This window comes from Octopus bimaculoides, chromosome 14 (genome assembly GCF_046866305.1).
Source record: "Octopus bimaculoides isolate indiv1 chromosome 14, ASM4686630v1, whole genome shotgun sequence".
NCBI lineage: Eukaryota > Metazoa > Mollusca > Cephalopoda > Octopoda > Octopodidae > Octopus > Octopus bimaculoides.
Genome location: NC_142941.1, coordinates 47,400,194 through 47,426,712, shown reverse-complemented (window position 1 = coordinate 47,426,712; position 26,519 = coordinate 47,400,194). Strand labels below are relative to the sequence as shown.

The 26,519-nt window shown below is 37.4% G+C and overlaps 1 protein-coding gene across 8 annotated transcripts in view; it reads right to left on the bottom strand.

Moving 5' to 3' along the window:
- The window catches only part of LOC106880489 (synaptic vesicular amine transporter), a 187,706-nt gene that overhangs the window by 111,367 nt on the left and 49,820 nt on the right, over nucleotides 1-26,519 (bottom strand). For 6 of the 8 annotated variants that reach the window (XM_089362807.1, XM_089362809.1, XM_089362808.1 and 3 more), the window contains one exon: nucleotides 25,232-25,267. The exons of the other annotated variants lie outside the window; for them this stretch is intronic. The gene's annotated coding sequence lies outside the window, so the exon portion shown is untranslated. The remainder of the gene's footprint in view (nucleotides 1-25,231; nucleotides 25,268-26,519) is intronic. 8 annotated transcript variants of the gene reach the window in all.

Sequence of the window (26,519 nt, the reverse complement as noted above, 5' to 3'; positions counted from 1 at the left end):
CGCAACTCTCGAACTGAAACTAGAAAAAGAATTATTACTAAGAAATAAGTAAATAGTTTCTCTTCCTCGGAAGAGAAACGGATTAAAAAGCGATGTGTGTGTGTGTGCGTTTATGTTAAGATATAAAAACAATTCTATATTAAGCTTAAGACTTACTCAATACGCTTTAGTAGAGTATGTTTATAAACTTTTATAAGGAAACGGTTGACTGTGACTCCGAAGTTTCGGCTTGTTCATCTTCATCAGGTAATCTGAGGATGGCAAACAGGCGGAAACTTGGAAGTCATTGTCAATCTTTTCATTGTATAAGTTAATATGTGTATGTATGTATGTATGTATGTATGTATGTATGTATGTATGTATGTATGTATGTATGTATGCATGTATGTACGTATGCATGTGTGTATGTATGCATGTGTGAGTATGCATGTGTGAGTATGCATGTGTGTGTGTATGCATGTGTGTGTGTATGTATGTAGCTGTGTTTGTACGCTGGTAGGTAGGTAAGTCGAAAGTAGATAATAGGTGGGACATGACTGGCTGGTTGGCTGGCTGGTTTGTATATAGAATGGTTGCGAGTGAATGAGATGGAATTAGCTGGCAAGATAAGTATTTGAATAAATATTGAGAGAAAGAGAGAGAAAAGCAGAGAGAGAGAGAGAGAGTGCAAGGAGAGAGAGAGAGAGAGAGAGAGAGAGAGAGAGAGAGAGAGAGAGAGATAGAGAGAGAGAGAGAGGTGGGGTATGAGTGTCAGAGAAAAACAGAGGTTGAAAGATTACTCAGAATCAAAAAAAATTTCTTGTCGCCTTCAAAAGTTGAAATATTCTGAAAGAAAGTGAGAAAGACAGTAAGGAAGAAAGAAAAAAAGACAGATTTAGAAACAGATATAGAAAAAGAGAAACAAAGAAGTTGAAGAACTTCACAATGGCGTCAAATTCTCCACCAAAGCTGGAACTCTCACGAAGACAATCAACTCTGATTTTATTGTTAGCTCCACGTATGTCTTATTGGGGCAGATACAAATAATGCATGACATACAGTCATATATATATATATATATATATATATATATATATATATATATATACTGCATAAAAAACTGTAACAAATATACTCACGCACACTATAACAAATGCACTTACACATTTGTATATATGCATACTTTCATACACACCTACCTTCCTACCTACCTACATATATACATACGCACGCACGTACATGCATATGCACATGCATTCACACACACACACACACACACACACACACACACACACACACACACACACATTTCAAACATAGATTGTAGTTATGTTTACAATTATAACTGTTTTTATAAGATGTACATACAACCACACGCGCAGGCATACATATATATATCTATAATGTGTGCGTGCGTGTGTGAGTGCGTGTATGTGCGTACATGTACGTGTGTGTCTATGTGTTTGTGTATAGAATTTTGCTTATTGTTATACATACAGGAATGATCTATATTCAGTGTATATACTTATGGTATATATTGTATTCTTGCAGGCATACAGTCATGTATTCATCTATATCTCGTCTTTGGTATCGACTTTTATTCATACTTGTGTGTGACTCACACGAAAAGATAGAGCATTGGGTTTGTCTGCGCAGCATTTAAATACGCGGCGTCGATGGAGATTAACTGCCCGCTGCGACAGCAGCGAAACGCCTTCAACAAGAACCTTGCTTCAGATCTGGAAGCTAATGTTCCGTTCTAGTTACACAACAGAACTTACTTCTGTGAGCTCCAGAGAGACTCTGGATGTTCCATGCGTCTGTTGTACTTATGAAGAATTTTTGAAACGGTGGAGGGGAGTGAGGAGGGATTAATTTCTCTTTAAAGAATTGGTACCCATTTCTTCACATAAAGTAAATTAATGTCAGAACTGAGTTAACTAAATAGATGGAATACGGATTGATCGAGGGACAAAATGGCAGGTCGGTGTAAGTGAATATATATGTGTGTGTGTGTGTGTGTGTGTGTTTGTTCTTTGTGCGTGAACATAATGTGCGTGAACGTAATGTGTGTGTGAAAGAGAGAGGGGGTGAGAGAGAGGAGGGGGCAGAGGAAAGGGGAAGAGGGGGGAGAGAAATTAACAGAAAGACATAGATATACAGATACATTTACGTTTGCATGTGTATAAAGGTATGTGTATTTTCAACTTTATGTGTGTGTGTGTTCGTTGTGCGAGTAAGAAGCAACTAACGATATACACATAGAATTGAAGCAGACTGTCCCCCAAATACGTCCACCGCTTCCACCGCTGTCCTCCTACACACATTTACACGCCACTCTCCTCCTCTGTTCCGACGCACCATCTTTGGTAATAATGAATTGGTGAGAGACGCTGTAGAATTGTCTCCAGTTATTGCTGAGAGAATTCCATATTTTCTTTATTACTTTCCATATTTATACTTTGTTCTGTTATCATTATTGGTGCTGTTGTTGTTGTTGTTGTTGTTGTTGTTGTTGTTGTTGTTGTTGTTGTTGTTGTTGTTGTTGTTGTTGTTGTTGTTGTTGTTGTTGTTGGCCTTCTCTTATTTGCAGCTTTCATCAATATAGAGAACGAGGGCGCCAGTGTGTGCTGCAGGCCGTTCATATTACGCATGGATATAAACATGTACATAAATAGATGAATGTGTGTGCACAAGTGGATGTGTTTTTGGTTTGCGTCTGTGTACGAGCAGATATATATATACATATATATATATATATATATATATATATATATATATATATATATATATATATATATATATATACATATATATATGAGAGAGAGAGAGAGAGAGAGAGAGAGAGAGAGAGAGAGAGAGAGAGAGAGAGAGAGAGAGAGATTGATTGATAGGTATGCAACATCTCGGTAAGTGAAAACGAAAGAAAATTCAACAGTTTTTGTGTTGTAAATATTTAATTTAATTGTGGAGTTGTGTATATATTAGATTGCCCGGAAAGTTCTGAGCGTTTTTAAGTTAAATCATTTAACGATTCATTGAACACACCTGAAACGTAACACAGTTAAAACTTTGGCGTTGCTTGAAGTGGAAGTGCATCTCTTCAACTCTGCATTTAGTAGAGTTACAGGCCTGAAGTTGATAAAATCACCCCTCTCCCACTTTCCGGGACTTTCTCAGTAGTACAACCGCACCACTTATCGCCGGCAAGGAATCCCCCGTTCTGTTGCCAGTTGCTGTAGACATCTGCTCGAAGCTCCCGAATGAGTGTGGAATATGACGACAAAGCTCGTGGGGCAGATCTTTCAGCTCCATTGACCTCTCCCTCGTGCAACCAGCCATCGTGCCCCGTATTTCGTCAGCTGTTATCAGCTTTTCGCAGAAGTAGATGGTGGTGGTGGGAGTGGTTGTGAATAGCGGAATTGATTGTTGCTGTTGGTGCTGTTGGTGGTGGAGGTGGTGAAGATCTTAAATGTTTCAATAATAAAGAAAGGAAAGTTTGAAATGAGCACGACTGAATATTAACGTATGAAGTAAATATAACCAGAAATTTAAACCGTATTAACCGATTAAATATCGATCTGTCTATTGTAAGTTAAATAATCCAGGGTTTTCTATCATAACAATGTGATGGATTAATTTAAAATATGGATCAGTCATTGCGTAGGAAATTGGTTCAACAAACATCATCTGATGTAAGCCATTGTATAATGAAATGTTTTGGGCACCTGGTGTCAGCTTTGGCAGGAACTGACAGATTGTTGAGGGAGAACACTACAAACCATATGCCATTTCTCTCTCCCTCTCTCTCACACACGAACTTTATCTCTCTCACTATCTCATTCACTCGCTCTGCCCCCCCTCTCTCTCTCTCTCTCACACACACACAACGAGATAGTTGCAGTTTCCCATCTGGGATCTACAGACTTCTTGACCCCTACGTTAGAACAACATTATAGTTAATTCAAATCTCAGATTAAAATGAAATTTTGGATAAGTCAAACATGTAAATCTCATGCTACATGTGACCGATAAGCTAAAGTTAACCTACAAAAGTATAAAGGGAGATGGAATTCCTGTACTTGTCTCTAAAACAACGTAAGTTGACTAAAGTTGTGCCGAATAGGTGGTTGGTTTTGTCGAAACTGACTGGCACCGTTGTGGTACTGTGCCTGTCGCTAAGGGTTAGCTTTATACTAACAGCGTGAATGCAGTAAAATAGCTTAAAAGAATTCGTTGAGTTGACATATTGAACCGTTTTACACCAAGATGTCCACCAAAGAGACATAAGAATAAATTACAGCCGATTACCTATTCAGAACAAAAGCATTAGTTCTAACGGTAAAATAATTAGAATGCTGAGGTTGATTATAGAACAAAAATATAATTGGAACAGAGACAATGAATAATTTTACGCACTGGAAAAAATTTTTTTATACTTCAATAAAAGTAATGATGACGTCACGAATCACAGAGGCTGATGAACCAGGCTGATGACATAAAACTTATTGTCGATGACAGTCGATCGCAGATAAACTTCTATAAAATAGGGAATTGTAACATTGCTAAGAATTCTGTTTAGCGAAATACTGAAAATGTCAGCAGGAGATAAGAATTTTCTATTGCGTGGTTGAAAGCTCAGTGCTGTATGGATTTAGCCCTTCTTTCATTGATTAAAAATCAAAGTTCTATATATTGATACACTCAAGTATCTACAGCACTCTTCCTGTACAAACGGCGAGTCACATTCACAAAAACTGTATAATACACATTCAATATAATAGTAATAATGAGAAGGCAACTGCGGTGAGAGAATACAGAGAAATTATATATATATTTATATATATATATATATACGACGAGCTTCTTTCAGTTTCCGTCTACCAAATCCACCCACAATACTTTGGTCGGCTCGAGACTATAGTAGAAGAAACTTGCCCAAGGTACCATGCAGTGGGACAGAACCCGGAACTATGTATGGTTGGGAAGCAACCACACAGCCAGGCCTACGCCTATATATATATATATATATATATATATATATATATATATATATATAATAATAATAATAATAATAATAATAATATAGATTTAATCAAAAGATTAAATGTGGTACTTAAAATGTTTGAGGCACCAGAATTTGGTAGGATAAAAACCAAAAACAAAATCAAGAGATTTGGTGAATAAAATTTGAAGTTAAGCAACAAAAATTCAATAGGTTATAGCAGTACGTACGTTTCGTACAAGCTCCATTTATTCATGTAGTGAGAACACCACAGAAAATACAATGAAAATGTACTCCTCAGCTGCATAATGGAATTTCATTTTAGAAAGTCATTTTGAAGATGTTCTTCTTTCCCTCATGCTTGATTTACTCCTAACCTGCTGTCCACCACTACTTAACCTACCTTCCTCTAAATTTGAAATTACTACTATCCCTCCAATTCTTGTTTGATTCACTTGTCTGTGAAACAGCAGCATAGTCGAGATGTGTTTTCTTCTCTTACTCTTTTTTTGCAAACATCTTCAAAATGACTTTCTAAAATGAAATTCCATTATGCAGCTGAGGAGTACATTTTCATTGTATTTTCTGTGGTGTTCTCACTACATGAATAAATGGAGCTTGTACGAAACGTACGTACTGCTATAACCTATTGAATTTTTGTTGCTTATCTTCAAATATATATATATATATATATATATATATATATATATATATATATATATATATATAGATAGATAGATAGATAGATAGATAGATAGATAGATAGATAGATAGATAGATAGATAGGGAGAAAGAGAGAGTGAAAGAGAGAGTGAAAGAGAGAGAGAGAGAGAGAGAGAGAGAGTGGAAAAGAGAGAGAGAGGAAGAGGGAGAGAGAATGTGTACGCGCGGGTGTGTGCATTAAGTAAATAAGAAAGGAAACGAGCTGAAAGAGAAGAGTGACGAAGAATAGAATAGAAGACCGAAAATGACAACCATAGAATATTTAGAGTGAAAGGGTTGGAGGAGAAAGTTGCGGGGGTGGGGTGGAGGCGAAGTTATTGGTTTGAATTGCTTGAAATAACCGTGGGATATTTAATCATAGACTCTGAGAGAAGGAATATCAAGTTAACTATCTTCCTGTCCATGTTCCCTCAGCTTAAATGAACGAAAGATACCTTCCTGGCGAATGATTCATCTATCCGGACATTTGGGAAGAAGACGCAAAGCAAATGGCAAGCGGACAGTGAGGTAGGGGAAGGTGGGTGGTAGGTGGTGGGTGGAGCGAAAAATGATTGGATCTGATGATCGGTTAAATTAAGTCATCATCAGTCGTGGAATAACAATGACAAGACTTTGGATGATAACGAAAGAAAAGGTTGAGGTGTAGGAAAGAGCGATACAGAAGAGAAACGATGGAAGAAAAGGAAGAAAAAATAGGAGAGAAAAGCAGAGTGAAACTGATCGACAAAGAATATGAAACGAGGAGGCGGAGAAATGAGGGAAGAAGAAGGGAGGAGGAAGAAGAAGAAGAAACGCCGTAGCGAGTTCCAAGCGACAAACGCACCGTCGTAGTTGTTTTTCTAAGAGAACACTTATTTAAGAGAGCGACAGAAAGGGAGATCATTCTGCGAAAGGACTGTAGCTTTCTCAAATTAGTTATTGGACATTAATGTTGATTTCAGAGATTATATTTTCCCCAATATTATCTAACTGGGCATTGGCCCGAGGCATAGGTTTTGAAGAATTCTTATGTTAACGCACATACACACGCCACAAACGTGCGCGCATGTGTATAGATAGATAGATAGATAATAGAGCGATAGATAGATAGAGCGATAGATAGATAGAGCGATAGATAGATAGAGCGATAGATAGGTATTTGGCACAGCTTTACTCAATTTACGTTGTTTTAGAGAAAAGTACAATTACATCTTCCAATATACTTTATATTTTAACAAATTCTCAAACTTTGTGATTCCTCATGAAACCATTTGACTTTTCATTTTTAGTTTCGATTTCTACTACAGCTTCAGATGCCAACTGACTTAACAACCATTATACCATAGATAAACACACAGACTATCATTTCGTTTCTGCTCCAAGCTTTATGCTTTCTATTCAATCGATTTACACATCTAAGTATCCTTAGATGAAAACAAGCAATGTTAAATCTCTGAACGATGTATAAACAGTAACTGCACGACAACGTGAAGTATATTTGCCACTTAAATGCGGCACTGGAAAAAGTATATATGTATTTGCATTGGGACGCCTTCGCATCGAAGATTGGTGATTGTCGTCCGCTGACGAAGGGTAAATACCCAGAAACTCGAGTCCGTGCGTATCACGTCAGATCAAGATGGGAAGGATGACTTCCCTTTGCAAATGCCGACAGGGCACAGATGTGTGTCAATAGCCAGCTGGAGGAGATGTTCTCCTGGGGCTAAAAGCAACATTCACCCTTAGTGTTTAGCCGCATTTAAGTGGCGAATATACTTCACGTTATATATATATATATATATATATATGTACTGAAGTATTTGTATGTATGCGTATACATATATATGTATATATATACACCTATATATGTATGTATACACATATGTATAATACATACATACACATGTTTATGCATATACACACAAACATATATATCCATATGTATATATAATTATGTACACATATGTGTGTCTGTGTGTGTAAATCAGAACATAATTTATCAATTGCATTTGTATGCAAACACAAAAAGTAACTTTTGCTGCCAAATAGGCTGTTTACAGATGTATGTTTCTCTCTCTCTCTCTCTCTCTCTCTCTCTCTCTATATATATATATATATATATATATATATATATATATATATATATATGTGCGTATGTATGTAAGTATATATATATATATATATATATATATATATATCATCTTGCATGCAAAGTTGTATGTGTGTGTATTCAGTGAGAGAGAGAGAAACAAAGAGATAGAGAGAGACTTATTTAAGTGTATATCCATGCTTGCGTGCGCGTGTATACGTGTGTGTGAATGTGTTTGATAAGACACATCCCATGTGTAGAGTGGACGAGGGAATTAAGCTAAATTCAATAATGTTTTCTGATCGATCTTCGATTTGCACTGAAGTCACTCTCACTCGAATGTTGAGGGACGACTAAGTTGTTGTTGATGAAGAATCGTTCCAGCCGTAACCATCTATCCTTTTTTGTATTTTCTATGATGTCAGTGTTCAGCCTATCCTTTCTTCAAGATGGTGGCATTGGCAGTTGATAGAGATTTCGTTGCCACATCTAACAGGTCAAGCGACTATAATGAGGTCATTTCATTGATTCCTGTTCTGTAGTAGTAGTAGTAGTAGTAGTAGTAGTAGTAGTAGTAGTAGTAGTAGTAGTAGTTGTTGCTGCTGCTGCTGTTGTTTGCTGTGAGCGGACAAGTATACAAAACTCAAGCTTGGAACGTGATTTTTACCAGATTACCAAATAAAAAAATATTTCTTTGATTCTTTTCACTAATAGAAAGGTCTTTCGGAATATTTAAACTTCTCTCCCATTTCCTGGGGAGAGGAATAGCTAAACATTGTCCCTAACTGTATTTAAAGTTTTACACAGTAGCCATTTGTACTGTTTGTAGTTCAGAATGCCCGCCTGTGTGGTGGCAGGGACAAATTCTAACCACAACAAAAGCAAACGTCTCAACATTGAATACAACCAGCGAATTTTGTAAATACAAAAACGAACTTCAAAAATATAAATAGAAAACTTGACAATGTAGCAGGCAGTCACGGTTTCAAACACAAACGTTGGTAATTATAAATTTAAAGCGAGAGAAAATGATAAAACATTGACGTAAATGACAAAAAAACTTTAAACCGTAACGGAAGCACCATCACAAACAACTGTTCTTTTACTAGCGTAGCTAATTAATGGGTTGTAATAGACTTGAGTAATGTTCAGGGAAAACAAAAATGTAGGAGGGTTATGGCAAGAAGGAAGGGCCTCTTTACTCGAAACTGTTATCCAAGAACGATCTAAAAGGAAGTCGATATAACTTTGTTTTACCAGAATGGAGTTGAGGGTGCGCTGTTCGCAGTCTTGCAAGATGCATTTCCTTAAAACAAAATATATAGAACTATCTGCTTGTTATTTATAACTGACAATGATGTGAGAAGGACAGCAGAGGTCGTATGCCACTTTTTTGCCTCTTGGATAATGCCGCAATACAATGGCAGGGTGGTACTATGGCATTTTATCAGGCTACTTTGCATTGACACATATTTTCGTCGAAATGACTTCTTTTTTATCAAAACGAATCTTCACAGAATATTTTTGTACATTTAACACTTTATAGAATTTTGTTTCTCAACAGTAACCCGATTATCCTGTTGACATCAAATTTTGAGATCAACCAATCAGGCTATACGATACAAAATTCATTAGATCTTCTAGGTCTGGTCGATAACGATTATTTCTGCTTATAATCGAGATGAAGTCTGCGTTGAGTAGAAGGGTAGCCCATAGTTTTTTTTAGAAGTAAGCAACAAAATGATGTCAACGATGTCGTATATTGAAGATATGGAACGTACTCAATATGCAGGAGGCGAATATCTATTGATAGGAATGAAATTCAGAATCAGCCAACTTAACCTCAATTACACATCGAAGCAAAAACGACAGAATAGAAAATGCAGGTTGCAGCTGATCATTGACTTCTTGGTGTAAGCATGAGGTTTCAGTGATCTAATGAGTTAGCTTCCATTTCTTGCATTCATTTGTGAGCATAGAATTATGCTGAAATTATTATGCTGAAATGAAAGTATTATGCTGAAATGACATATTAATGCAAACAAAGTATGTTTAGCCGCATAATTTCTTCAATATTAAGAAGAATACATGAAAAAGACTACGAAACAGCCGTAACCCTATGGACGTCGCGTGGATAAATAAATATATATTCAGATCTCATACTTTCTGACTTTGTGGGTTTTTGTACTCCTCATGAAATATCTTCATCGAACGGATCTTCTGAACTTTCAGTTCCATGGACACTCTACAGTACACTTCTTTGTAACTGATTATTATGTGGACTGATAGCTGAGGTCCGTAAGAGGAGCTTACTGTGACGGCCGCAAAATTATCTGAATTCACATCTTAAACTATTCATTTATGTATGCATGTATGTATGTATGTATGTATGTATGTATGTATGTATGTATGTATGTATGTAAACGCGCGTGACTGTGTGTGTGTGTGTTTGTTTGTTTGTTTGCGTGGCTTTCTACGCTATAGTAAACAATAGCAGACCACAGACGTCTGCTCCATATTTCTGCATCCTCAACAACACCTGTCCACTTTCTGTAGGGAGAGTGGCTGCAAGATAGAAAAGTGAGATCGATACCCACCCTACCTCAGCTTTCACATAGCATCACTCACAACATCGAGCTCTAATCATTAACACAAACACAAACACCACCACCAACAACACCACTGCTAGGGGCACCACCTACACAATCCACATCTCACGATAATCACATGAATATCACTAATATCTACCTTACCGATCATTAATCCCCTGCTGCTGCTGCTACTACTGCTACTACTACCTTTCAAACTCGTTATAACTCTTAACACAAGATTTTTCTCCCCACCACCACCCTCTCTTATTAAACCCTCTACCACCACCACCACCACCACCACCACCACCACCACCACACTATCATCGGAACCATTTCCACCATCCATGTACTACCACCACCACCACCGCGACCACCGTTATAATCATCACTATTATCAATGCAAAGAGCATCTCCATCCATCATTCACACCTGCAACTTCAAACACTGCCACCACCCATACCACCACCACCACCACCACAAACTCGCACACACGCATACAATGACATACTCACGCGCGCATTTACCACCCTACCCCTAGACAACACCCCCCAGAAATTCAACATAGCCACCGCCGTCACCACCACCACCACCACCATCAGCGCCGCCCCACCAATCGATAACAAAGCTAATCAAAGACGGAAAATGGCAAGAGACAATGGCAGCGAAAGGAGACGGCAGCCATCATAGACTTCGGATCAATACTGTCACAGCCATTGCTGCTGCTGCTGCTGCTGATGTTGTTGTTGTTGTTATTGTAGTAGTTGTAGTAGTAGTAGTAGTAGTAGTAGTAGTAGTAGTAGTTTGTTTTGTTGGTGTTGTTGTTGTTGGTGTTGTTGCTGCTCTTCTTCTGTTGATGGTGGCGGCGGGAGTGGTAGCGGTGGTGATACTATCCAAGTTGCTGCTGTAGGTCAATACGTTGATGATGATGGTGATGACGATGACGATAATGATGATGATGAGGAGGAGGAGAAGGAAGCGGAGGGGGAGATCGAGGACGGAGAGGAGGATTGTTACGAACAGGCTGATGATGATGATGATGATGATGATGATGATGATACTACTGTTTGACGGATGTAGTGGTGTTGGTGTTGCTGTTGTTGTTAACGGTGGTGATAGTAGTGGCGGCTGTAGTTGTTGGTGTTGTGTTGGGGGTAGTATTTCCCGCGCTGCTGCTGCTGCTCATAGTTTTCCATTTCCATTGATGTTAACAATATTGCTTTTGCGTTGTTATGATTGTTATTGTTGTAGTTGTTGATATTACAAGCTGCAATTATTATTGTTTTTGTTGTTCAATTTGCGGCTGCCTTACTATTATTTCCAGATTGCCGCCCCTAGTGACATACTTTGTTCTCAACATCATCGTTAGGGGACGCACCACCTGATTTTCATAAGTTAGTGGAGAAAAAAAAATGGAAGAAAGCACTTAAGGAAGTAAAACATGTTTAAACATTCATCGATGTGTACAACACACATTCACGAACTCACGCACATACACATAACGCACACAACACACACAAACACACATGTACACATGTACACACACACACGTACACGCACGCACGCGCGCGCACATACAAACCTTAGCATAAACATCAGAAATGCGTAAATGAGATGAGGGTGGATGGGCAGAATCTGTTTAGGATGAAGGGCGAATTTCAAGCGCTGAGAACTTGTAGGAATCTATTCGTACAAGTTTTTAATCTTTAGTCTTTAATTTTACAAATTTCTATGAAACTTTGTATTAAGTAACTGTTTAAGTCTTCGGGTTTACATAAGATACATACATACATACAACAACAAAACAATATCCCACAATGAATTTGCAGTACCGGTGTTGATCCCAACATTTGATTGGTCTGTAGAGGAAATCCACTCCATAGATATCAAAACTCACAAAATTCTGACAACTGGGAACTTCCACAGAAACAGTGATGTTGACAGGCTCTACCTAAGAAGAAATGAAGGTGGCGGAGGCCTGAGATCAGTGCAAACAGCCTTCGAATGTCATATGGTATCACTCAGGCGGCACCTGCTGAACAACAGCAGCAAAAATAAACATATTAATGCAATGCTGAAAAGTGAAGTGAGCAACGTTGTACGAGTTGGCAGTGAACTCCTCAAGAAACACTCTCTTCCTGAGATCTCCTATACAGCCCCAAAACAGCTGGGCTCTCTTACCTCAGAGAAGATCTGGATGGAAAGCACTCGGCATACAAAAAAAAAAAAGACTATGCATGGGTATGTTGCCCAGAAGCTTGAAGAAGACAGAATTGACACAAGTGCAGCCTCTCTTGGACACAAGACCACTACATCACATCACACTTTGGAGGCTATGCATTTGCAATCCAGGAATAGGAGATTGCCACAAAGTACCTGGTGAACAAGAGAGACAATGAGGCTCTTGTAATCCCAAGGTGCAACATCATGTGTAGGCTGTGTCATGTTTCTGTGGAAGACATTACCCATGTGATTAGCAACTGTCCTAAAATGTCACGGTACTACGTTCCTATGCGGCACGATGTTGTCACTAATACAATTTATAATGTCATCCGCAAAAAAGACTTTCCTGAAATAAACTTAGAAAAACCAACTGCTATGGAATACGTTCATAAGCCAACTCAAGGAATACTGGTGGAATATTCCCGTCAAATCATTTGTCAAATGTAAACATAACAGGCCGGATATTGTTGTTTGGGACAGCGGGGTAAAGGTATGTACCATCATAGAGGTCAGCTGCCCTACAGATATAAATATCTCTTCGAAAATAAAGAAAAAGAAGACATCTATGGACAACTGCTTCGATACCTCCAGCTTCTATAACCGAAAAAAAGTAAAAAGACGAAAATATTGAAAGTCGAAAACTAATCTCCTCTGTGACCCTTCCTTGATATCACTTGTTTCACTGTAACTAGTGTTTGCAGTATTTAACATTCTTGCACCAAGTTTGAGAATGTATCTTCTTTTGTTAGTCTGTTGGAATCCAGTAATATTTCGAAATCTAGTTTTATCCTCACCTAACAACTCTCTCAGAGTTGTTAAAAAGAAAAAAAAAAAAGGCCAAAAGATGGATAAGTAGTTACCCAAATAGAAAAAAAAAGGATACTAATGAAAAATTGCGATCTTAAGAAAGGCATAAGTAAACTGGATCAGCGAAAGCTAGGAAATTAAAAGAAAAAAAACAGAAAGATAGGTTAGAAGAAATGTTTCAGGTAAAAAGAGGCAAAGAACTGGAAGAACGATTGAAGAACTAAAGCAGAAGGTAAAGACAAAAGATTACTTAATCAGAAATTACGACGAAAAATCCAACCAATAGCAAAATTACATCTTTTAATCAAACCAGAGACATCTGTTTTCGAGGGAGATGAGAGTAATGATAAGAAAAGACCGAATTCTGAAGAAAACAAGCTTTTTGTGGGAGAAAGTAGAAAGAAAAAATGCTAAGCACCGTAATAAAAGTAAAATGGATAAAATTAGAGAGAAAATGTTGTGGTGTAGAAGGATGTTAGCATCAGGAAAGTATATACTGGAAATAATTAAAAAGAAAGGTAAGAGAAAAGAAAGCAGACGACCAGAGCTGGTCCATGGCAGACGACCATAATTAGTCCATGGTTACTGGTTGAAAGAGTTTACGAGTCTCCATGAAACGATTGTGATGCAGCTATATGTCAATGATGTATGTATTACCGTGGTTAACAAAAGGAAGAAGATCCCTAACACTGAAAGACAAGGAAACTGCTGACACTAAGCAAGACGCACCACCCAAAATCAGACGATCACAGCATAGAGTCTGGTAAAGGAAGACAGACGACTACGCAAGAGAATGAAAGAGAAGTAAATAAAATACAGGAGATCAGGTAAAGTAAAAGAATTATATAAGGTAAAGGAAGAAAAGTGGTAAAAAAAACGGGGGGTTGTAAAGAAAGTGGTCAGAATGAGATGAAGACTGACAAATATATAAAGGTAAGGAAATACAAGTAGGTATGTTTAAAGGAGCATATTTAAGTAAGATAATAGATGAGAACAAAATAAGATAAAGGACCTGATAAAGTAAGATAAAGGGCTAAATAACATAAAGGACCAGAGAATAACGAAAAGGAGCGCAACTAAATAAGATAAAAGGAACTGACACTCTTTAGACTTCTTTATAGAGTTCTGTGTTTATTGTATTTCATTGTTCTCTTCATTTACCGTGTTTCTAAAGAAGAGGACTGAATTAGGTAAAGGAACACAAGTGAAGGAACGCAAGCTGCACAAAAGAAGGCAACTAAAAACGGGAAATGGAAAGCATTAAAAAGAAATTGTTAAAAGATCAGTAAATACCATAAAGTAAAAGGGGTGAATAAGTTGAAGGAATGAAGAATGGGATTAAATTAAGATAAAGGGACACATGAGGTAGAAGAACAGAACGAAATAAGAGACAGAAGTAATTTAGCCAAGAGAAAATAATTAAGTTAAAAGAGCAGAATATATTAAGGAATACAACGCAATGACAATAATGAAAGCTCGTTTAAAATCACTAAATAATACGATAAAATCTTTGTCATCGGCTGATGTCTGAAACGTCTATATTGGGCTTTAATTGGAAGGTTTTAATTGGAAAGATCTTAATTTTTCATTCTGTATGCTTCTTTCTGGATGAACAATAAGTTTTCTCTTTGGAGATCGAAACAACAAAACTTTCAAGCCAAAAAAAAAAAAAGAACATTACAGAAGGTAAAACATGCTGCTGCCATTTTAAGTAGGGGAAACTGGCGAATGGCTGACCTGTTACCTGAAGGGGAAGACCTTAATGAATAGGTTGCCGTCGATACTATTGCTTTGTTTAATCAAATTAACATTGCTGTATGGAAGAATCATAGGATTTTGCACAGTTGTGCCGTAATGTTTGCGGGGCCGAAATACGAGTACCACTGGGTCGATGGTCAGATTGTGAAAAAATCGATCAAGCGCTCTGCCCCCAAATATATTGATCACCTGATGACTTGTGTACAAGACCGGTTTGCTGTTGAAACACGAAACAAAAATATTAATAAGATAAGGTTACACAACAAAAAAGGGAAGAGAACAAAATAAGTTAAAGGAAAAGTATTAAAATTGAGATAAACTGAAAATTATTTATGAGGAATATGTTTCTTTTTTTTTACACACATTTTTCAGTGACCCTCTTTCGGAAAATGAGACTACGGCAATATACATGAATAAAATTTAGAGAAAAATTAAACCACAATCTATATACAACATTGGATCTCAACTAAGGATCTCAAGACAAAATAGTATCAGAAATCGAATGTTTAAATGAAAGAAAAGTTGTTAATAATGAAACTGGTTGCTTTGAGTTTGTGTATTTATGTATAACTTTGTATTGATGCTTGAATAATTGTTGTGTGAAATATTTTATCCGTATTTCTGTTCCAGTACTGTATCCGTAGTTACATAAATCTCTTCAATAGATAATGGTAATTAGTCATCCATTTTCTGTCATCTAGGCAGGGAGGGATGGGCACCGCCTCTGTTCCTATATTTATCAGAATATTTGAGACATGACTAAAAAAGGAGAAATGATCGCAAATCAAAACTTGGTATGAATTCTTCTAACGAAGTGAACTCCACAGAAACTCCCAAAGGACCAGGTGCTTGTGTTCAACAAGCTGACCTACATCCATACATCTTTTTCTGTTGTCTTTGTTTGAACTCATTACTACAGTGAAGTAAGTGTTGATGAGGTGATTCGTATCTCATCTGTTCTCTGCGAGACATTATATACTTGTTGCCTTCGCATCTAAAATCTTTATGTTAAAGTCAGCCATGTTGTAGATACATAGTTGTATACTAAAAAGTTTTCAGTCGTGTGAAGGTCTTTCCCATTATAAAACCACAACTATTTTTACTTGGTTTAACTCAGGTTCGGTTTTATTCTTGATAGGATTTATGTGGGTAGCGGGTTACTACCTGTAACCTTAAGTATTCTATTATTATTATTAGTAGTAGTAGTATGCACTTTTTTCTGCACCCACCTCCACAACTCCATGCTATTCGCCTTTGCCTTCTATCCCTGGCTCTATTCAATTCACTTGTGTTGTACAACTGCTATTGAAGTGTTTTCATATCTGACATCTGCAGCTACAATATTTGCCAACATCCGCTGTTTAATTGTTCCTTTATTCTTTCCACTCATACATATTAAAATAAAAAAGAAAGCCAACGATATACGTTGGTGTACTGCAAAAAGAAATGATAACTATCTCTTCCTCACGGCACATTAACAAACTTCATTTTCATTTTTTGCATTTATCGAAATTGATGTTTTCGGCCACTCTCTACCTACCACAACTCTTACCATTCCTTTCATTATATTTCATTCCATGAATATATATATATATATATATATATATATATAAAAGACTCTTCTATAATGCAATATATTCACAAGCGTTTTAAACTGCCTTCTCTTTTCTCCATTAACGCTCTTTTATAATGTTCTCATTTAGACATTCATCAATGTATTAAGCTGCTGTTCTGCATTATATAGATCTGTGCTTGCTGTGTTAAACCACCGATCCCAATTAGACAGCCATCACCCTGCTAGATTGTTTTACATCGTTCATTCTCAACTCTATTAAACTTCCTTATCACACACATACACACACAGCTGTATGAAATGCTCCTAAAATGTTTAGACACACACATACACACGCACATACATATAACTGTTTGTCATTATTCTACGTCACATACATCCAGCGCTATATAAAATTTCTATCAGGTCATCCTATAAGTTCTGTCCGATTTTACCTTTTTTAAATTTGAAATTTAATAGTATTTTAGCATGTCTAATGGAATTTAAAATTATTTTTATGCATTTGTGTACATTTAAACTAATTAGATATTATTTTACAGAATAAAAGAATTAGAATTTCTTTGATTAAAACCCTTTCTAACATGGAAGTATCCAAAGAGCATTTAAGGCAGCTAATGCTTTATGAGTACAAAAAAGGAAACTCTGCAGCCGAAGCAACTCGAAATATACTCTCAGTTTATGGGAAAGAATGCTTGAATGAAAGAACTTGCAGAAGATGGTTTGCAAAATTCACAAGTGGAGATTTCAGCCTTGAAGATGAAGATCGAACAGGACATCCAGTTGAGTTTGATGATAAGCTCCTTGCGGCAGGCTCCTTTCAGTTTCCGAGAGAGAGCTGAACAATGGTATGAACAGAAACCAGCGGGAGTAATGGAAAATGAACATTACAAAATGCTCTGGGATTTTAATATGCAGTGCGACCAAGTCATAGAGTCGAGATGACCAGATATCGTGACCATCCATAAAGATGAAAAAGAAGTAAAGATACTAGATGTTGCAATACCATGTGATTCGAGAGTGAAAGGTAAGGAAACAGAAAAGATTGAGAAATACCAACCACTGCGGGATGAAATAGGAAAGTCATGGGACACGAGGAAAGTAATGGTGATACCGGTGGTGGTTGGAGCATTAGGAGCGGTTTCCAAGGGCTTTGAAAAACATATTAAGAATATTGGAGCAGCTGTCGGGCTCCAGGTGATCCAGGAGACAGCATTGTTGGGTGCAACTCGCATTCTAAGGAGAGTATCGTCTCTTTGAGTCACAGGAGAAGAAGGCACTACTTGAAACGTTTCGGGATTTGTTGTTGCCTGCCTCCAAGTAAAGAATAACCAGAAATTAAGAACTATCCGAGAGTCTTTTATAATAATAATAATAATAATAATAATAATAATAATAATAATAATAATAATAATAATAATAATGATGATGATGATGATGATGATAATAATAATAATAATAATAATACAATCTGGATGTATTACAAAAGTCGGCATTACTTGGAACTGCATGCATATTGCGTAAAGTACTGTCTGTCTGAGGTCCTTGTTGTGACTTGACAAACAGTACAAACCCCTCGGTACACACAATATCTTCAATCAACAACCTCACAATATTGTATACTATGCGACGTCTATAATAATAATAATAATAATAATAATAATAATAATAATAATAATAATAATAATAGATAATAATAATAATAATAATAATAATAATAATAATAATAATAATAATAATAATAATAATAATAATAATAATAATAGTAATAATAATAATCTCTTGGCCTCCGGAGGACGCCCGATACTAAGGCAGCTGAAATAAAGTTATAATGAAAGGAAACCATAAATGATAGATGGAACAAACAAGTCAGTGCTGTGTTCATGGAGTGTTACTACCTGAGCAATCCTGTAGACGAAAATGGTGTTCAGATTAGGGGATGCCGACAACGTATGTATGGTCAATAGAGGGAAAGAGGATTGTTTTAACTCACGGAACGGAGATTATGTGATCAAGCTGGAGCATTAAGAAAAAACCGTTGGTTCACAGAAGCAGAGCTCGAAGCTATCAAAAGACGGGTATTGGAAAACAGAGAGAGAGAGGGAACGATGGAAATACGGTTCCTACTGATAAAAGTAATCTCACAGCAGGAAACAGAGGTGAAATCCCTAATAAACTACAGGAAAGGAACAGTGATAGCTTGTTCGATGAGAGACATGTAGATGGTTTGGAAGAAGACAATAAAACTAATGGTGACGTCACACATGGACAAAAGGCAATCTACGACAGAATAAAGGCAAGGTTACAGGCAGCAAGAAACATAATGGAAGTGACACAAGTAAAGGTCCATGGTGGAAAAGAAGAAGACAGGCGGGGTTAGATATGCTCTCGAAGGACATTTGTGCTAGGCCGAAAAGAGAAACTGCTTTGTCGAAGACGTATCTTGTGAATTGCTCAAAATACGGAGTAGAAAAACAGCCGACAACTGATGAAGGGTCGTTTTTTTATGCTGTTTGTTTTGTTTTCCATTTGTTTCTTTCGCTGTTCGCAAAAACAGTTCATATTTCATGTTGTTTATGTCCTGTGACGTCCTGTATATACATATATATGTAAGTATGTACATATACATATATGTATATATGCATATATATATTATTTATATTATTATATATATATATATATATATATATATATATATATATATATATATATATATATATATATATATATATATAGATATATAGATATACATACATATGTATGTATGTATGTGTGCGTGTATGATTTTATTTTAAGTTTGTGAATATCTGGTTGAGTTGGTGTGTTGGTGTGCATAAATCGAAGTGTGTGCATCTATTCACATAAGAATCTCAGATGAAGAATTTTTGGAGTGTCTTATAAATGTTCACTATGCCACTAATAGACTGGATTTGGAGAATCCACATCGGTTCCTTTCGCTATTTACCGTGAAAAGAGAGTGTATGTATGTATGTATGTATGTGTGTATTTATATATGTATGTATATATGTATGTATATGCATGTACCCAATTCTATGTACGTACATCGATATGAGTTTTCTCGCAAATATTGAGTAAAAAAAACTACCAAGCGAAAAGAATAAATAAATAAATACAATCAAAATAAATAAACAAATAAAGGGCCGATAACTTCGCCGTTGGTAAAATATTTTTTTCCTCAGCCTAGCGGTGAAATTGAGAACTAATTTCGTTACCAGGGAGGTTGCGTGAAATATCGTTGATGGCGGTGGCGACATCAGCGAAATCATCATCATCATCATCATCAAAAACAGTTATAGCAACAAAAATCTGATAAAGTAGTCTCGAATGCAATGGCTGTGACAGTATTGATCCGAAGTCTATGATGGCTGCCGTCTCCTTTCGCTGCCATTGTCTCTTGCCATTTTCCGTCTTTGATTAGCTTTGTTATCGATTGGTGGGGCGGGGCTGATGGTGTGATGTGGTGGGGCGGGGCTGATGGTGTGATGTGGTGGCGGCGGTGGCTATGTTGTATTTCTGGGGGTGTTGTTGAGGTTGAAGGTGGTAACTGTGCGCGCGTATGTGTGAGTGTTTGCGGTGGTTGTATTTGGTGGTAGGGTGAAGGTGGGGACGATTGTTATAGACGTAGTAGGGTGGCTGGAGGGTGGTTGCTACGGTAATTATGGTGGTGGCTGTGGCGATGATGACAGCAGTAAAAGTTTCGCTTCATACTCTTCTTCGTCGCAGTTATTGTTGTTGGTGTTGTTGTTACGGTGTTGGTGATGGCGGCGTTGGTACTGGTGCCAGTTGTAAAAACACAAGCGGTGGGAGTGGTGGTGGTGGTGGTGGTGGTGATGGGGTAAGGGTTAGGGTTAGGTATTAGTTGCCGTCAGTGTGACGGTGGTGGTTGAAGTATGGTGGACGGTACCGATACAGGTAGCAGCAGCAGCAGCAGCAGCAGCAGCAGCAGCAGCAGCAGTGGTGATTGCGGTGGTGGTAGTGTAGGTGCTGGTGGTGGTGGTGCTGGTGGTATCTTTTAGTACTGTGGTGGATGTGGTCCGGTTTGTGGTGGTGGTGGTGGTGGTGGTGGTAGATGCAGAGGTGATGGTGGCGCTGCTTTAATGTAAAGTATAATATAAATTCGCACTACACACCACTTACCTCTCCACTCGGTGAGGGTGGGCAGCTGTTTCACGAGACTACAAGATTTTAGTTATCCATCAAAGCGAAAGCGGCGGGAGTGGGGGGGAGGGGCGAAAGATAATCATCAAATTTAGTGTTGATTAGCTAAAAGGATGTTGTTTACGCGCACATGTGTGTGAGTGTGTGGGGTTAGGTGCATGTATGTGCGTATGTGTGCGCGCGCGGTGTTGTGTGTATGCGTGTGTGTGCGCATTTGAAAGACCACCATGTAAGTGCATGTGTATAAGTGTATGTGTTCAATTGAACGAATAGTTGCTTTTGTTTATGTGTCTACACACACACACACACACACACACACACGTCTATATCGACGTAAATGTGTGCATATATGTCGTATTTAAGAGTTGTAAAATATATTGAGTGTATATTTTAAGTAATGCAAACATTATCTGATGTAGAGCTTAATATGATGGACAGAGAAGATAGAGCTGTCGTAAATAGCCCAGCCTGAGGGGAGACTATGAGCAGACTATGGAGATATTCTTTTAATTCTTTTATTTGTTTCAGTCGGCCATGCTGGAGCACCGCCTTTAGTCTAAGAAGTCGACCCCGGGACTTATTCTTTGTAAGTCTGGTACTTATTATATCGGTCTCTTTTGCCCAACCGCTAAGTTACCGGGAACGTAAACACACTAACATCGGGTGTCAAGCGATGGTGGGGTGGGAGGACAAACACAAAGATATGCACATGCATATATATACATATATACGACCGGCTTCTTTCAGTTTCCGTCTACCAAATCCATTCACAAGGTTTTGGTCGGTCCGAGGCTATCGTAGAAGACACTTAATCAAGGGGTAGGACTGAACCCGGAACCATATGGTTAGGAAGCTAGCGTCTTACAACACAGCCGCACCTGTGCATATATATATATATATATATATATATATATATATATATATATATATATATATATATATATATATATATATATATATATATATATATATATATATATAAATATACATATATATATATATATATGTGTGTGTGTGTGTGTGTGTATGTGTGTGTGTGTGTGTGTGTGTGTGTGTACATATAAACATGTATATATACACATATACACATGCTTATAGTCAGATTTTCTGTTTGTTCAACGACGGCAGTATTATGGCCGACCGCGTGAATGTAAAAAGAAAGGAGAAAACAAGATGGTTGTGACTGATATAATTAATGTGGTTCTCTGTTTCGAAAACTAAGAATAGTCATTTGATGTCCCTCTTGATTAGTATGAAGGCTTAGGTTGCTCAACTACAAACGAAAGCAATATTTCGGGACTTATTAAGGTGTTCGCCAAAAGAGAGACGTTACTTCAGAAGTAGTTGTTATTGAGGGATCGAAATATACCTCAGCCATGACATTCTTGGGGCATTACGTATTAGTTCAGGTTTTATCAAAATATAAACAGTGATACGATGGTGGCTACGAATTTTGTGATAATCATTGACTTTGCTATTAATATCAGCAGAATCGATTAACTCCGTTAATTGTTACGATATGTAAAAGTACTCAGTGATTTGGTGGAAAATTTATAGAATATAGCGAACTTCCTGGAGCAAAGGAAGAAGAATTTGGGATGGAGCAAGCACCATGTTGGCTGAAATATCTAACATCGATACAAAGATTAGGAAAATCACTCCAAATGCTCTCTTTCCACATTTCTCTATAGATTCATTTTTATTTCGCTCTCATTGACGCAATGAACTCCAGTATTGGATCGGAGTTGTTTTTGGAACTCTACAAAGTATCACTACTTTTTTCAAGTGGTTTACACGTCTTTCAATATAAAAGTAGAACACAAATAGATTAACTCTTTTGAATTGACTTTAAATAAATTTTGTGATGCTAGATCGGCAAAAGTATCAGAAATTTTGAAGAATTTGTCTGCACAAGTAGTTGCTCTACATAAACTCTCTCTAGCACATTATTGTTATTATTATTATTATTATTATTATTGTTGTTGTTATTATTATTATTATTAGTAGTAGTAGTAGTATTGGAAGCTGAAACTTGTGAAATCGTTTCCACTTTAACGCTTTTCGAGTAAATAAGGATTGGGTAGCAAAGGCTCCGGTGAGAAGTGGCGTGAGTCAATTAAGGATTAAACTCAACGATATTTATTGATAGTTTTATAAAGTAGGGTTTTACAGCTGTATCAGTAGATGCAGAGATGATGCATGTGCACCAAAGAAACACGCAATTCAGTAGGTAAAACGCTTATTGGTAAACATAAATATAGGCTCATATATAAACAACGGTGTCTATGTGTGTGTGTGTGTGTGTGTGTGTGCCTGCCTGCTAGTGAGTGCATGCATATCTACTCAGGTTGTCTCATAAGTATGCCAGTCTTTAACAGAAATTTTAATTAAAAAAGCTGACATACGTATCAGTCACTCGTTTATGTGTGTGTGTGTGTGTGTGTGTGTGTGTGTGTGTGTGTGTGTGTGTGTGTGTGTACATATAACGTGTGTGTAAGCTTCTCTGCACAAATATATGCAGGCATGTATACATGTATAAAACTATGAATGCACTAATATTTCAGAAAAAAAAAAGCTAAGACGGATATAAAGTGAAGATGGGTGAGGTGAGTCTAGAGATGGTTTTGATTAAAAGATAAACTGAGTGAAGAAGAAGGAAAAGATATATATACACAGGTTGTTGAGTGGGAGAGTAAAGGTGGTGGTGGGGTGGCGGTGGCGTTAGAGGTGAGGAGAAAGAGGAGACAATGTTGAGAAGTGGTGGAATGGTGCTATAAACGAGAATGTTGATGTAAAGCGTATAAAATAGAAACAAGTACAAAGGAAGTAGGAAGCGGAAAAGGAGGAGGAGGAGGCAAAAGATGAATTATAATTTGAAATGGCTGGATTCCCGATTGTTAGTTAAACTAAGGTGACGAGCTGACAGAGACGTTAGAGACGCCTGGCGAAGTGCTGAGCGATATTTCGTCTGTCTTCACGTTCTGAGTTAAAATTCCGCCGAGGTTGACTTTGCCTTTCATCCTTTCGGGGTCGATAAATTAAGTACCAGTTGCGTACTCGAGTTGATCTTATCGACTGGCCCTTTCCCCAAACGTTTCGGGCCTAGAGAAGAAAAGATTAATAGTAATTATAATATAGATGACTATTTCGTTAATAGAATGCAGTAAATCCATTGTTCCCGTTGAAACGACCATAAACTTGAAAGAAAAGTTACTGTCGATGTCAACGGAAGAACCTTACTAGTTCTTATCTAATTGATTTGGGACAGGTGAAAATATGCCGAGCTGACACCTGCCGAAGTTTTTGGGGTTATGAAACTAAATATATGTATTCAGGGCTGATCTTCGTACGCACCACAATTCATCCCAATATATTGATTTCAAATTTTGGCACAAGGCCAGCAATTTTGGGGGAATCGATAAATCGATTACACCGGCTCTAATGCTCAACTATCAACCCCGGAAGGATGAAAGGCAAAGTCGACCTTGGCGAAATTTGAACTCAAAACGTAAGAACGAACAAAATGCCGCTAACGACTCTGGCAGCTTGATGTCTTAATTTATCCCAATATCTCTATTTACCACCACAAACCCAATAATACAGTTATTTTGAAGTATTTCTTTAAGTATCTCGTTGCCATGGTACTTGTTGATGTTGTCGTTGCCATGGTACCATTATATGCAAATTTGTTTATACAGCAGGCTTTGACTTTGTGAAATATTTCTCATTATACTGTTAAATTTCCTGAATGACACTGCTTTTATGGGATCCCTCGGTCTGCGAAAGATAGCCTCAAAGTTGCCTCAGAACCGTACTACACTTCTTCAAAAAGTAAGGGAACGGTGGAAATGCAGTCCAATATACACCATTCTTGAAAAAAGATCATAGGCTGTCTCGATGGTTAGAACTGACCTCTGCTAGTCACAAAAGTTGAAGAAAATGCAAGACTTAGCTCACGAGTCGATGAGATTTTGGTAATCCAATGAGAGGAGGATAAGAAGGAAGAGGAGAAAAAAAAACTGATTTACAATAATGCAATATCATTGTATTATAAGCAATAATACAAGTTAATAAAGCAACTGTAAGTTATTAAAAGAGAAATGATGTCTAATATTGGTACTGTTTGGATATATTTTGTAAGATGAGTAAAATCGCTAAACCTGATATAGTATGGAAGATATCTTGTGAAAATACATCTTTCTTATTAAAACAACAAAGTATTCAAATTTTGAGATGGCGCTCAACAAATTACAGTCAATGCAGTGATATCACTTTCAGGAAATACAAGCCGGAAGTAAAAAGGAGCGATCGAAATAACAGTCTTTACTTACTGGTAATCTTTTAACTCCAAGTAAATATTTGATGTTCTGTAAAGAAAAGAAAAAAGGTATTATTATTATTATTATTATTATTATTATTATTATTATTATTATTATTATTATTATTATTATTATTTACAGATATATTTTTATCAGTGGGAACACTTACTACTATTATTCTACAAGTATTTTCTTCTCAGTCTTTAATGACTATGTCTGGTCGATTAGCCTGGATCGTTCTGTCAGTGTTGACTGGAAAATCCCAGAGGATAGTAACATTTTCATTTTCAACGACTGGCTCAGAATGATGTTCATACCAGTTAGCAGGAGTGCTGATTTTGTAGTGTCTACATATTTTCCTATGTAAATACTGTCCTACCCTATTGTGGCGATTTTTGTATTCGTTTGGTGTCAGCATGGGACATCCCGAGACGAGATGGTCTTTTGTTTCGTCAAATGTATCGTAGACTCTGCATTTAGGGTAAGAACCGTTTTGAAAAAGGTTTGCCTGGTAGTTTTTGGTAAGCAAGCTTTGGTCTTATGCCGCCAATATGAAACCTTCCGTCTCTGCTTTCAGTCCTGAGCTTCTCAACCACTGATGGATTGTTGCTTCGTCTACATCAGCATTTCGGGGTTCGAAGTATATACTGTCCATGCAGACCCTTCTGGCCTCACCGGTCCTCAATTTCTTTCTGCCCGTTCTTTTATTATTATTGTTATTATAGGAAAACTCACAGCTTATTTTGCTGGGTATGATGGAAAGTGTCAGCTGTCCACAGCCAGCAGACTAAGGTGACACTTGTTTACTTGTCATTGTTATTATTATTATCATAATCATCATCATCTTTTATTATTAGGATTTTATTGTCTTTGCACAGCTTCTAACGCTGGAGATGTACTACGATGTCGGCTGATCACTACCAGTGAACTAAGGTAACACCCCTTAGTTTTCGAGCACCATCCGGAGTATTCGAGCGGTTCCAAGCAGTGCTGTTTTCTGCAAGTGCTCCACCCTTATTGCAGCCCCTATTTGTTCCATGTATTTCTCTAACCACTGTTCCCAGGTCTCTGACAATTATTGGTACTACAACCACCTTTTTCAGTAACCACAACTATTTAATCTCCCAGTCTAATCTGTCATATCTATTGGTCAAACCGTCATCAATGTTTTCAAAGTTTCACTTGAAAAGAAAAGTGAGGGCAGAGAGGGAAGTTCTGCCCTTCAGCAATTTTGTTAAAAGGGGGGGGGGGGGGGTGAATATCGCAAGAATGGTCCGAGTTAATCGGCCTACTTTAAGTA